General features: G+C 45.8%; 1 long non-coding RNA gene across 1 annotated transcript in view; it reads right to left on the bottom strand.

Annotated features, from left to right (window-relative positions):
* LOC144827573 (uncharacterized) overlaps positions 1 to 15,516 on the bottom strand; it is a 540,892-nt gene that overhangs the window by 440,877 nt on the left and 84,499 nt on the right. Inside the window, exon 2 of the long non-coding RNA XR_013610251.1 lies at positions 3,048 to 3,206. This is a non-coding gene — a long non-coding RNA (uncharacterized LOC144827573). The remainder of the gene's footprint in view (positions 1 to 3,047; positions 3,207 to 15,516) is intronic.

A 15,516-nucleotide genomic window follows, 5' to 3' on the forward strand; every position in this document is an offset into this window, starting at 1 on the left:
CATATTGTAGTAGCTAGAAGTTCTTTAATAGAAGAGGGAGGGGTCGGAGTCTTGGCCAAAAGTAGTGTCGCGGTGTGTTTATGAATTGGAGTGGACAGAAATTGGGGCTTGCGCGAGAAGGATAAGTACTCAGCAAAGGTAAAGGGAGAAAGAGAAAGACGCTCAAGGTTAGCCCATAGAGGAAGGGGGTCTGCAGGGTCTGTAAGCCAAACGGCTGCCTGTTTCAGAAGGAAAGCTTTATGATAAGCGGGGAAATTAGGGAAATTAACCCCACCCTCCGATTTGGGGAGGCGGAGACGCGATAGGGACATACGTGGTCTCTTACCAGACCATAAAAATACAGAGAGTATGGAATTTATTTTAGTGAAAAATTTGGCAGGAATGGAAATCGGTAAATTAGAAATGGTGTAGAGGATAATTGGTGAGAGCATCATTTTAATAGTGTCGAGACGTCCCCACCAAGAAAGGTATAGGGGATGCCACCTAGAAGTAAGGTCAGATAATTTTTGAGAACATTTAGTAAGGCAGAGTGAAATAGTATCTGGGACAGAAGGAGTAATATACAAACCGAGATATTTGATGTGAGTCGGGCTCCAAGTGAATGTGGATGCAGCAAAATCGGGTTTAAAGGTGAATTTGGTGAGAGGCAGGATTTCGCATTTGTCACTATTGAGCTTATAACCGGAAAGACGGGAATAAGTGTGGACTTCAGCGAGGAAAGCGGGGATGGAAACCGACGGATTCGATAAAAAGAGCAAAATGTCATCTGCATAGGCAGCAAGTTTAATCTGTGATTGAGCAAAAGGGAAGCATGAATGGTCGGATTTTGACGTATTCTGGATAAGAAAGGTTCCAGGGCTAGGTTAAAAAGAAATGGGGAAAGAGGACAGCCTTGTCTAACTCCCCTACCGAGACAGAAAAATGAAGAAATGAGACCATTGGCACATACCGCTGCTCTAGGATTGGCATAAAGGAGGGAAATAAGGGAGATGAAGTTAGGGCCGAATCCAAACCATTTTAACACGGAAAAAAGGAAGGACCATTCTACTCTATCGAACGCCTTCTCGGCGTCTAGGGCAATAGCAGCTAGGGAACCATTGAAGCGTGAGGATTTAGATAAGACATTGAAAAGGAGCCTGGTGTTGTCGGAGATAAAACGACCCTTAACAAAGCCCGACTGTTCAGGACCAAGGAGATCTGGAAGAAAAGGATCAAGTCTAATGGCCAAAGATTTAGCGTATATTTTATAATCAATGTTGACAAGGGAAATCGGTCTATAATTCTTGCAATGTTGATGATCCTTACCTTCCTTCGGTATGATGCATATGTAAGCATCTGAGAAAGTACCTGAGGAGGCATCACCAGTCTTGAAAGAGTTAAGAAGGTGGAAAAGTTTGGGTAAAAGAAGGTTTGCAAAGTGTTGGTAAAATTCGACGGTGAAGCCATCTGGGCCGGGGGCTTTATCCTTTTTAAGTGAGTGAAGTGCAGTGCGGAGTTCGGGAATGGTAAGGGGAACTTCAAGGGAGGTCAAATCAACAGGAAAGGTGGAAGGAGGGTGGATGCTGGATAAGAAAGAGGAAATAGAGTGAGCAGAGGGTTGAGTGCCGGAAGAATAAAGTGCAGAGTAGAAGTGTGAAAATACCTCCAGGATGTCAGCATCTTTATGTTGCAATACCGAATTGATATCAAAAACAGACTCCACATTTAACTTATTTTGTTTGACTTTCAAATAATTAGCGAGAATTTTCCCCGCCTTATTTTTCCCACCATAAAATTTTGAGCTAGATTTCAGTAAGTACAGGGAAGCATCATCAGTGGATTGTTTATTATAATTCATTTTTGCAGTAACGAGAGTTGTCAGAGTTTCCGAAGTATGAGAGGTATAGTAGGAATGCTCTAGGAGTTTAATTTGAGACAGCAGATCGTTAGTGCGCTGACGAGCTATTTTACGTTTTGCCGCCACATGTCTGAGAGTAAAATCTCTGGCAGCTGCCTTGAAAGCGTCCCAGACAACGTGAGCAGGCATAGATGGGGTCTCATTAATAACAAAAAATTCATTAGTAAATTCAGTAAAGGAGGTGGTAAATTTGGGATCAGTGAGGAGGGAGTTGTTAAAGCGCCACCTTTTAGGACCACTGGATTTCGGTAAAAAATCAGTGTTGATAAGGACAGGAGCGTGATCAGAAAAAACTATAGGACCTATCTCCGCTTGGGTGAGGGATTGGGAGAGATGGTGGGAAAGAAACACATAATCAATACGGGATTGGGAATGATGAACCGGGGAATAAAATGTAAACTCTTCGTCGGTTGGATGACAAAGTCGCCACGCATCAATTAATTTGTGTTGGGAAATGGCGTGGGCAAAAAGTTTATGTGATTTATTAGGAACAAATGAAGATTTGGAGCGTCTATCCAAAAAGGGGTCTAATGGCAGGTTACAGTCACCTGCAAAAATGAAATTGTCATCCATGCAATCGGTGATACGGGAAGCAAACGCCTTCCAAAAAATAGGATCCCCACCTGTGGGTGCATACACATTAAGCAAGGAGAAAGGGACACCTTTAGAGGATAATTTGACAAATAACCACCTGCACTCAGGATCAAAGTCAGAGTGTAACACTGAATGAGTAAAAGATTTACGAATTAACAAGACAACACCATTTCTCTTGCCATCACCAGGGGCAGAAAAAACCGTACCCACCCAACCTCTTTGGAGTTTAGCAGCCTCATTATTGGGTAAATGGGTTTCCTGTAAAAAGGCAATGTCAACATTGAATTTAGCTAGGTGAGAAAGTATCTTTTGCCTCTTAATAGGCGAATGCAAACCTTTAACGTTCCAAGAGACAATACGAACTGACATTAAGAAAATAAGAAAAGGGAAAGCACAGAGGAAAGGTGAAGGTAAGCCTCAAAAAATTCAAAAAGGAAAAGAATGAAAAAAGGAATGAAGATAGGAAAGTATACAGAAGAAAATAGGCAGAGAAGTACTAAAAGGGTAAAGCATGAGAGAAAAAACTGCGGTAAGAAAAACATGGGGTAGTACTTACAATAAATGATGGGGGATGGATGTTCAAGAACAGGAAACAGAAGGGAAGGGGTGGAACCGAGAGACGTAAGGAGGGGGGAAAGGCCAACCAACGGAGGACAAGCAGACGGGGTCACGGGACGTCCCATCGGAGAGACACGACGGCACACAATGAGATGATCTGTGAGAAAAAGAAAACATTGAGATTAAAACAAGCAAACGGCTAAATAACAGAAGAAAAACGGTAGTCTAAACAGTCGGAAAACAAGAATAGACCAACACAAACTGAGATCAACAGAGCCATATAGTAACTGGGGAACCTGTGGAAGAAATATCATCACGTTAGAGAAACAACAAAATATCATAAACAGCAAAGAAGACCGGAAATGTTAGCAACAAAGTCATGGCGGGAAGGAAGAAGAAGAAGGGCCAGAAAATTCCATATTAGCCGGACCGCAGGAATTAAGGAAGCTGCGTAGTCGAAGAGGATCTTCAAAAGTCATAGTCTTGTTATTATAAGTAACTTTGAATAAACAGGGATGAAAGAGTCCATACTTGGCGCCAATGGACCGCAGTTCTGGTCTCATGTCGAGAAATTCTTTGCGACGAGATGCAGTAGCTTTGGCGTAATCTTGAGCAATAAACAAGGTGGAGTCCGACCATTTCAAGTGAGGTATTGCTTTAGCCGCAAAAAGCACCTTCAGCAGATCAGTATACTCAAGAAAGTACATGATGACGCCTCTTGGTTTTGTCGCGGGAGAAGCATTGGAAGGTGCTCTACCAAGCCTGTGTGCGCGCTGAATGTTAAGAGAAGTACCTTCAGGAAGATGGAGGAGCTTGGGCAAGAAGGATTTGAAGAAGGCAATGGCGTCATTCCCCTCGCAACCTTCCTTCAGGCCGTAAAGACGCAGGTTATTGCGCCTATTCCTGTTTTCAAGGTCTTCCACCTGCTTCTGGAGAGTGGAAAGTCTCCCATCCATATGTACTGATTTGATAGCGGCTTCCTGGAGAGAAGATACAGCCTTTTCCACGTGAGAGACTCTGGAATCCATTAACGACCAATTGTCAGTTAGAACTTGCAGCTTTGAGTTAGTCTCCTCCATAAATGGACGCAATGCTCGTATTTCCTCAAGAAGGAGTTCCATGGAAATAGCAGTCGGTGATTTTGGGGGCGATGGGGGATTGTGTTTCACCCTCTTAGGAGTGGTTTTCGCTCCAGGCTGGGGGAGGGCGTCCATGTTGAGAGAGGGGTCGCAACTGGAGGTACCTGCAGTGGCTTCTAATTGAGCCAACGCAGTGAATAGCTTTGAGTTTTTAACAAAGTTGCGTTTAGGAGTTTTGCCTGGACCCTCCGCCATGAAAGCGACAGTAAAAGAAATCTCCAGTAATGGGTAGAGCCAATACACTGCGCAAGAAGGAGGAAAACCCAGCAGAGGCAATGACAGGAGGAACTGGGGTGAAGTCCAACCCAAGTGAGGAGCAAATGAGAAGAAGTTGCCGCAGTCCGATCAATATGTGATAAATAGCATAAGTGGCAATTGAATTAAGCAATGAAATATGCAAAATGGCCACCAAAGCTGAGGAAAATGTTGAAGTTCGAATAAAAATGAAAAAAAAGATAATTTCGGAAAAAAAGAGAGTCACCTGGCCATGTAGTTAGGAAGCGCCATCATTTCCTGTAATTATGGGATGTCGCCATGGGCTGCGCACTGTATTGCTGGTAACGACGTGTCAGGCGCGCTCCTCGGCAAGCGCCGGCTGAAGCATCAAAATGGCGGCCGCGGCATTGGTGGAGCCGCGACCGAAGAAAAACGGAGCCCGCCTTGCCGGGAAGAGGAGCCGGTGCTCAGCGTGCGGTGGAACAGGCGCCAGAAGGGGTCCGCTGCCATATGTGAGTAAGCATTGCGGTGAAGAGGGGCTGGAACCGCCGAAATCCTCCGATGGAGACGGAGCCTCACCCCGCTGCTGCCATCCGTCACGGGCGCTTAGCCACGCCCCTATGATGCTTTTAACATAACACTGCTAAAGAAACTGCTTGCATTGCTTAGAGCTGCCTCGCCGCACTTGCGCACTTTGAATTTGTCGATGCTGCCTCTTTCAAAATAATATTGCTAAAAAAAAACTGCTCAGAGCTTCCTTACCACATTCCTGCACTTTATGTTAAGCCATATCGCATTCTGAGACTCCATTCCACTTCCCTTCCTTATTGCCCCTGAGCTCCGGTCAGTGCAAGATGGTTTTAGGAAGGCGGGGCTATCTCACCTCTCCCATTCTACTTAATAGCAGACAGGTCACAGATGCGCAGCGCTTGATACAAGTACAACGCTATATTTTTAAAACTTGCTAAGAATTAATTTGTTGCTGCTTTTAAAATAATGCTGCTGAGAAAACTGCTTGCATTTCTTAGAGCTGCCTTGCTGTACTTGTGCACTTTGAAGGGGGATTTTGGAGGTCAGCCAATCAGAGGGAGGTTTGCCCCCAGCTATTTTGGGGAAGTGGAGCAATAGGCCCACTGCTCAGGGTTTGGGCTACTTTCATCGCCCTGGAGTATATAGCCAGACATTTTGTACACCAGCCCCCATTTTGTCAGGTGATATCGTGGCTGCTAGCTCTATCTTTTTTTTACAGAGTTAGAGTTAGTGATTGTCCTGGCTTTGCAGTTTAATGTAGTGTAATTCCATCCACAGGGTACTTACTGAAATGTAGGTGATTGGTGTATCCTAAGAAGAGCTGGAGGCGCATGCTGTGAAGCTCCTCATGACGGTACGGCACCTCAACTTGTTGGCTGAGAAGGCGTCGCATCCCAGCGATCACCCAATTAGGAAGGCAGCGGGGGTCACAGCCATGGATTTTGCCTTTTTACCACTGCACCAGATCCCATTCGTCCAAGCTCGTGGCCAGGTCAATGCCGGAGGGGGGAGGGCTAACTCAGATGAGCTTTCTACAGCTCATTGGCCCTGAGGAGAAGAGAATGCACGGCCTGGGCGGCTAGTTGGGCGTCAGCAAGGGACATCGGCAACACTGTCCCACGAAGGTCTAGTGTGGCCTCTGCAGTACACCACGTGGAAGGTTTGGGAACAACCGCCAGCTTTGGAATGCAGAGGACAGTTTGTCCTGCATCAGTGAAATGGTAGGGAGGGCAAGGTACGGCCCCCTTATGGTAGTTGGTTTCGGAGATGTCTGTGCAGTCAGGCAAATGTTTGTAAAGCTGGGCGGATGATGAGGCCCATATCGAAAGTGGAGCATATATTGGAGAGGAATCTAAAGATATGCCTTTAGTGTTTTGCAGGACATAGGTGCGCAGCAGCACCACTGCCGACAGAGTGGAACTTGACAACAAGACAGAGTGGCGAAGCGACGGCCCCTCAAGCCGTTATCGACGGTGGTCCCAGGTACGATTTTGCAGGGCATTTCGTACCCTTCCGGCCTTTCCATCTGATTGCAGCACTAACACTATGGGTGATTAGCTGTCACACAAGAAGGTTATTTACAAAGTAGACAACATGTCAGTAGTGCAGGTTGTTAATAGACAGTCAGCGAGGAACGCCCAGCTGTTGAAAGTGCTGAGGTTCTTTGTTTTAAAATATCTACAGCTTGACATAATTTTTAGAGCTCAACATGTGCCAGATATGGACAGTGACACTAAGGATGCTTTGCCTCATTTGCAGTGGGAGAAAATCCACGGGCTGGCCACGGAAGCGAACAGAGTTTGGACTCGGATGCTAAAGGAACTTTGGTCTATACGAGAGAAAGGATGCTTCAGCTGATAGCTTGTTCTCTGGTGGTATCAACAAGGGCAGCTTATGCACAAGCCGGGTCTGAATTTCTTGTTGGCGGAGCCATGAAGCAATAGGATGGCGAGGTAGGATAACGTCATGCAATTCACGTCACTCATAGAAAAGCAACATCAAAGGTGACTATCACAGGCAAATTGGCGGGCATAGCTTTCATGAGTAAGCTGTTATGGGTTTATGCGCAGTCAGCGGGAGAGCTTGGTAAGAGAATCCTAAGAGGCTGGGTCAGGGAGGTAGACTGTCGCAGGCCCTAGAGGAAACCCCTGACATTGGACATTATCTGAAAGGTGAGGAGGGTCCTTTCCAGAGGATTGCACATCAGGTAGCTAATTGGCGTCATTTTAAACACTTATGTCATGGATGTTGTTTGATGCTTTCGGGATCTCAAACCTGTTGGGGATGTAGAGGGTTTATATGGGAGGAGGTCAGTCAGGGGCCAGAAGGTCTCAGAATATAGCTATACAAGCCTAAGATGGACCAAAGGTGTTGGGGTAGGAGCATATTTTCCAGGGAATACCCAGTTTCCAGCTTTTACCTGAGTTGGTGCGGGATGGCCATAAGGCAAAGCACAATGTCGGGAGGGGAATTTTTTTTCATTATGAGGACGGTACTCTGGTTCCATTTACCAATTGCTGGTGCGCAAGGTGCTAGAGATGATTTGCGTAGATGCACACAGCTATGGCACTCACTCTTTTCAGATAGGTATGGATACAGAGGCTGATAGACAGGGTTGGGAGCAAGAGTGTATAATGGATGAGGGTAGGTGGCAATCTAGTTGTTTTAGGATGATATGTTAGTGGGTGGGAAGGGTCTTGCTAAGTGTTTGTGCAGGTTGCCAACTTTTGTTTCTATTGCAGGTTCCGTTCCCGGGCCTCTAGATGCAGTTTTGAAGATATGGATTATGGGTCATTCCTTCATTAAGTGGGCCGAAAGGCACACAAGACCTTCATGCCAGGGGCCTAATTTGGGTTTCAAAATCAGCATGCATGCTATCAAGTGGTATGGCAAGGGGGGGCAGGAGATGTGGTGAGCTACTCACTTGTCTGAACAGGCTCATAACGAGGGGCACACGCCTGATATATTATTGATTCACTTAGATGAGAATGACTTAGGAGTGCAGAAGGGTTTAGCGCTGATAAAATGCATAAAGTTTGATTCGAGGGAGATCCACAGGTTATGGGCTGGCTGCCACTTGATATGGACAGAGTTTGTTCCCAGGAAAGTGTGGAGGGGGGTGTAAGGCCCTCAGCTATAGACAGAGCAAAGGGAAGCTGAACAAGGAAATGCACCTTTTCAGCAGGGATCTCTGAGTAGGTAGGATAGAGCATTCAGACACGCAGATGGAGTGCGTTTGTCATTTATTGGTATGGAGCTTTACTTGTTATAGATTAAGCTGGTCCTGGTAAAGATGCTGAACATTAGTTAAATGGGCAGCCCATCGAGTGTGAGTTGCAGGGGGGAGAAAAAGGAGGGAGGGAGCTATGTTATCTTCGCCTTCTCCCACTTTTTCAGAGTGGGGGTCTGCAGAGAAGTTGCCATGGTTTACCAAAGTTTATCTTTGTTGTCAGAGGCAGTTCAAGCTGAAAGGGAATGGCTAGTCAAGTTCATGTCTAAGATGAGACAAGAAGTTTAAGGTTAGATTGGAAGTTTAATGGGCTAATAGGTTAATAGATGTAAGGAAGACAGAAGGGTTTTAGAGTTCTTGGTTACATTTGACCAGCTATTGATCATACACTATATTGATGTATTAAGTTGTTATGAAGGGGGAAGATACCTTAGAGGAGGGGTGTGAATTACTGTAGACCTTTAACTTCAAATAGTGAGGTTGTAGTTTTGTATTTCAAAGGCCTAGGGTATTTTGTGTGGTTCGTCTGTTTCAATACTTGGTGGCAGTGGTCTGTGCTGCACCACTCTTCCACAGTTTGCTGTTTCTGTTACTTTTAAACAATGCTGCAAAGAAAACAGCTTGCATTCCTTAGAGCTGCCTTGCCACACTTGGGCACGTATGTTAGGCTATCACGCATTCTTAGACTCCATTCCACTCCTCTTGGTCTTTGCCCCGTGCTCCTGTAGGTGTACAAGGGGTTTAGGTGGGTGGAGCAATCTAACCTCGCCCAGTCCCCTTAATGGCAGACAGGACACGAACGCACAGTGGATGTGGCAGTGAGTGGCATCCAAATGCAAGCCCATCGGTACCCACCCGCATCCTACCAGGGCCAGCCACAATGCCCAAAACATCACCTACTCCACGGATTAAATCAAAAATCTCCCCTCAATATGCTACAAATTAGACCCCTTACTCCTGCAAAAAATTCATGAGGCCTTGCCAATCACACCACCACCATACTAACGGGACGGATTACCCTCCTTCCAGCAGCAGAACTAAGCATCCCACTCAGACCACTCATGGTTCAAAACCTGGCCAGTTATAGTTCTCATACCTTAACACCGGGTCCTTGGTGAAACATCAAACTGAGATCATTCACTTACAGGATTCTGACTCACAAGATATCCTTTTAATGACCGAAACATGGCTCACTCAAGAATCCTACCTTGACATCATTGCGACTCTCCCTGAAGACTAATATCTCCTACAAACTAACTGCAAGACTGGAAAAACTGCAGGCCGCATTGCTGCCGTTATCAAGAAACAACTCAGGTTCTTCAGGCTCACCTCGTAAACCACCCTGCCAGTTGGCAGCCTCGTAATCAAATTAAAGTCTCTAACCTCTCCCGTCATCTGCTTTCTCACTTCTAGACCTCCTGACTATATGCAGTACTTCCCTCAAATATTTTAGGAATAAATCTCCCCCTTTTTAATCGATCATGCAAAACTCCTACTATTCGGTAACTTCAACTACAAAGCATATCACAACTAGGTTGGCAAACTCTCTTTACACTTCTCTGACCACTTCAATAGTTTAACCCCTTCGCTGCTAGGCCTTTTCCCCCTCCTGTGCTAAGGCTTTTTTTGGTGTTTTGGGGTAGTGCGCGCTTAGGCCCTTGTAACTTTTTGACCACATAAGGGATCCGCGCCAAATTTGCGTCCTTTTCTTCCAACATCATGGGGATTCTAAAGGCGCCCAGGGTTTGTGGATTCCCTTGGAGGGGTCCCAGAAATTAACCAAAATATAGTGTTTTTTTTGTTTTTTTCAGAAAAATGGGAAAAACGGGCTGCAAATGAAAGCCTCTGGCTTTTTCCCTGAATATGGTATCAAAAAAGGGTTTGTGGGGCTGAATTCTCCATTTTCTCAGCTTTTAGGGAATGACAGTGTTTTGTCAGAGAACCGAAATTTTTCACTCAGTTTTGGCATTTTTCTGGGACATAGCCTATTTTTGCTATTTTTAGAGCTTTCCACCTCCTTCCAGTTAATGGTAGAAATGAGTTTGAAAGCAATAATGGATCCTGGAAAGCTTTACATTTCCGAAAAATAGACAAAATTCTGAATTCAGAAAGGGGTCATTTGTCCAAATCCATGAAGGGTTCGTTATAGAAACTAACAGTTAGATATTGGAATATTTGAAAATTTGTTGAAAACAACGGCCTTTTGTCTCAACGTTTTCACCTATAACTTTCTCTAATTTTGACAGCTCTTGGAAAGCAATATACCGTTACATCCGTTAGACCTTCCTGGTTGTGGGGATATATGGGACTTGTAGTTTCACCAAGAACCCGACGAACCCAGATCCAAAAACTGAGCAGCAACTTGCAATGTTTTTTTTTCATTTACTGGGTATAGTGCACTTTGTCTTGGAAAATGTACACATGGAATAATCTGCATGAAAGACACCTATGTATGTATGAATTGGGTACAAATTATAGAGTTCAGAAACAGTATATAATTGCACATTTTCAAAGTTGGGAATACTCATACTAGCATGAGAATTATTGGTCATTTTTCATAAAGTTTTTTTTTCTACACAATATCTTTCATTCAAAGGGAGAAATGCAAGAAAGCTCAATTGGTAATAACAGTTGATTTACAAATCTGAATTACCCCAAGTGTCCCGATAAAAACGGTACCTCACTTGTGTGGGTCGGCCTTGTGCCTGCGACAGGAAACGGCGCAAAATGCAACGTGGTCACACCTAAATTTTGCAGTTACAAATTGACCCTTTTTTGGCAAAGTGCCTACCTGTAGTTTTTGCACCCTAGTTCTTCCGGCACCTAGGGAAACCTAGCAAACCTATACATTTTTGAAAAGTAGACACCCAGGGGAATTCAGGATGGGATGACTCGACTGCCTACCACCAGGTTTTGTTACCCAGAATCCCTTGCAAAGCTCAGATTTTGAAAAAAAAAACACATTTTCCTCACATTTCTGTGGTGGAAAGTTCTGGAATCTGCGTGGATCAACAAATTTCCACCCACCCAGCGTGCCCCCAGGTCTCCCGAAAAAAATGGTACCTCACTTGTGTGGGTCGGCCTTGTGCCTACCACGGGAAACGGCACAAAATGCAACGTGGTCGCTCCTCAATTTCCCAGTGAAATCTTAAGCTCTTTGGACAAAGAGACTACCTTTTGTTTTTGAGCCGTAGCTCAACCAGCACCTAGGGAAACCTAGCAAACCTATACATTTTTGAAAACTAGACACCCAGGGCAATTCAGGATGGGGTGACTCGTCTGCCTACCCCCAGGTTTTGTTACCCAGAATCCCTTGCAAACATAAATATTTGACCAAAAAAACACATTTTCCTCACATTTCTGTGGTGGAAAGTTCTGGAATCTGCGTGGATCAACAAATTTGCACCCACCCAGCGTGCCCCTAGGTCTCCCGAAAAAAATGGTACCTCACTTGCGTGGGTAGGCATAGTGGCTGCGACATGAAACCGCGCAAAACGCAGCATGGTCGCATCTCAATTTCCCAGTGAAATTTAGCACGATTCGGACAAAAAGACTACCTTTTGTTTTTGCGCCGTAGCTCTGCCAGCACCTAGGGAAACCTAGCAACCCTATACATTTTTGAAAACTAGACAACCAGGGCAATTCAGGATGGGGTGACTCGTCTGCCTACCCCCAGGTTTTGTTACCCAGAATCCCTTTCAAACAAAAAAATTTGACCAAAAAAACACATTTTCCTCACATTTCTGTGGGGGAAAGTTCTGGAATCTGCGTGGATCAACAAATTTCTACCCACCCAGCGTGCCCCCAGGTCTCCCGAAAAAAATGGTACCCCACTTGCGTGGGTAGGCATAGTGGCTGCGACATGAAACAGCGCAAAACGCAGCATGGTCGCACCTCAATTTCCCAGTGAAATTTAGCACGATTCAGACAAAAAGACTACCTTTTGTTTTTGCGCCGTAGCTCTGCCAGCACCTAGGGAAACCTAGCAAACCTATACATTTCTGAAAACTAGACACCCAGGGCAATTCAGGATGGGGTGACTCGTCTGCCTACCCCCAGGTTTTGTCACCCAGAATCCCTTTCAAACAAAACAATTTAACCAAAAAAACACATTTTCCTCACATTTCTGTGGTGGAAAGTTCTGGAATCTGCGTGGATCAACAAATTTCCATCCACCCAGTGTGCCCCCAGGTCTCCCGAAAAAAATGGTACCTCACTTGCGTGGGTAGGCATAGTGGCTGCGACATGAAACAGCGCAAAACGCAGCATGGTCGCACCTCAATTTCCCAGTGAAATTTTGCACGATTCGGACAAAAAGACTACCTTTTGTTTTTGCGCCGTAGCTCTGCCAGCACCTAGGGAAACCTAGCAAACCTATACATTTCTGAAAACTAGACACCCAGGGCAATTCAGGATGGGGTGACTCGTCTGCCTACCCCCAGGTTTTGTTACCCAGAATCCCTTTCAAACAAAAAAATTTGACCAAAAAACCACATTTTCCTCACATTTCTGTGGGGGAAAGTTCTGGAATCTGCGTGGATCAACAAATTTCCATCCACCCAGTGTGCCCCCAGGTCTCCCGAAAAAAATGGTACCTCACTTGCGTGGGTAGGCATAGTGGCTGCAACATGAAACAGCGCAAAACGCAGCATGGTCGCACCTCAATTTCCCAGTGAAATTTTGCACGATTCGGACAAAAAGACTACCTTTTGTTTTTGCGCCGTAGCTCTGCCAGCACCTAGGGAAACCTAGCAAACCTATACATTTCTGAAAACTAGACACCCAGGGCAATTCAGGATGGGGTGACTCGTCTGCCTACCCCCAGGTTTTGTTACCCAGAATCCCTTTCAAACAAAAAAATTTGACCAAAAAACCACATTTTCCTCACATTTCTGTGGGGGAAAGTTCTGGAATCTGCGTGGATCAACAAATTTCCATCCACCCAGTGTGCCCCCAGGTCTCCCGAAAAAAATGGTACCTCACTTGCGTGGGTAGGCATAGTGGCTGCTTTAGGAAAAGGCCCAATTCATACTGTGGAGACAAAAACATTACCTTTAGCCAAATAATCTTATTTTTTGAGGGGGTCACCTGAGCTTTTGGCCCGGGGCTTGGCAGGCATCTTTGGAAACTACCAAACCCAAACAGTTCTGAGAACTAGACACCCGGGGGAGTCCAGGGAGGTATGGCATGCGTGGGTCCCCCAATGTTTTCCTACCCAGAACTCCTTGCAAACCTTAATTAGGTAAAAATAGCACTTTTACAAAAATTTTGCCGTGGGATCGCCGTGCCGGCAAAAATGTCCTACCACCCAGCGTTCCCCTTGTTCTCCCGAGTAAAAGGGTACCTCACCTTAACAGAGTTACTCAAAAGACAAACAATCAAGCACGGCTATCTATTCCTCAAAGACACACACATACAGGTTGGATTTGGCACGAGGGCGAGTGATGGTTCAGTATATAAAATTTTATTAACAAGATATTTCAAAAAAATGAAATGCTCTGTCAATAAATAAATGCATAAAAACCGAACTAGTGACTCGCAACTCGTGAGCTGTAAAGCCACGACAAGGCACCAACCGTTTTACAGGCCATTCACGCACCTTTCATACCTGATACAAACAAGACCACTGACACCATCTGGAATAAAAGCAACACATTACAACAATCACAATAAGGGACAAGGTACACCCTAATGCAGAAAGAGAAAAAAAACAATTATTACTGCACACCCATCTAATCCGCAAGCACACACACATACTGGTTGGATTTGGCACGAGGGTGAGTGATGATTCAGTACATACAATTGTATACGCAAGTAATTTCACAAAAATGAAATACACTGTGTATAATTGCAAGTATGATAAACTGAACCACTGACTCACAGCTCGTGAGCTGTAAAGCCACGTCAAGGCACCAACCTCTTTACAGGCCATTCATACACCTTTCGTACGTGTGACACATTCAAAACATTCACACCGCCAGCCGCGGACCCATCACATTTCAACACTCACACCAGCAAACAGCGCCATTCAAGGGCCCATCACTTTCACACGCCCACATTTCTGACACTGGAACTACACAAATTGATGGACTGCGTGGAGTGTCACTCAACAAGCAGTGTGTGCAGTGACCAACAGAAAGTAACTACTCACACACCGCCAGCCGAGCGCCAGTCCACCCACACCACCAGCCAAGCACCAGACCATGCACACCGCCAGCCAAACACTCAGCGCACACCACCAGCCAAGCGCCTCTCCACGCACACCGCCAGCCAAGCACCACTCCGTGCACAGACAGCTAAACACCGCTCCACGCACACCCTCCAGCCAAGTACCACTCCGCAAACACCACCAGCCAAGCGCCACTCCACACACACTGCCAGCCAAGCACCATTCCACACACACTGCCAGCAAAGCACCATTCCACACACACTGCCAGCCAAGCACCACTCCACACACACCGCCAGCCAAGCAGCACTCCACACACACCGCCAGCCAAGCACCACTCCACACACACCGCCAGCCAAGCACCACTCCACACACACCGCCAGCCAAGCACCACTCCACACACACCGCCAGCCAAGCACCAGTCCACACACACCGCCAGCCAAGCACCACTCCACGAACACCACCAGCCAAGCGCCACTCCACACACACCGCCAGCAAAGCACCACTCCGTGCACAGACAGCCAAGCACCACTCCACACACACCGCCAGCCAAGCACCACTCCACACACACCGCCAGCCAAGCACCACTCCACACACACCGCCAGCCAAGCGCAACTCCACACACACCGCCAGCCAAGCACCAGCCGGCACACACCACAAACACATTTAGAATTCTTTTTTTGAAAATGACACTAAACAAATGGAAATACCTACAAATCAGGTAACACAAATTCTTAAAATAAAAACTTTGCACTAATGCCAATCCTTGAAACAAACTAAAAATGTTTTACAGAATGCAGACCAAGCAATTCACTTTACAGCTCAATCAAACTCCCAATAGTTCTTTTGCGTGTGGTACGATTTAAAACAAGCTGTCATACACAATGCAGGCTTAGAAGGACAGTCAGGACAGTATATACGAGACTCCTTCCGCACGCCTCTTCGCCAACAGACTCTGCATCTTCTAGTCGGAAAGTCTCTAGCAGTAGTGGAAGGAATAGATTCAGGAAAGTGGCGATCTTGCAATCTAGCCACTTCCTCCACCACTCCAAATCTAGGAACACTTGCCTGCTGCACAAGTACAAGGCTGCCTATTATAGACTCCTGAAACTTAAGAAAAGTCATCTTCGTCCCAGAACAAGACTTCTGGTACACAACGAAAGCATTAAATGATGCCAAGTGGAAC

Source organism: Lissotriton helveticus, chromosome 4_1 (assembly GCF_964261635.1).
Source record: "Lissotriton helveticus chromosome 4_1, aLisHel1.1, whole genome shotgun sequence".
Taxonomy (NCBI): domain Eukaryota; kingdom Metazoa; phylum Chordata; class Amphibia; order Caudata; family Salamandridae; genus Lissotriton; species Lissotriton helveticus.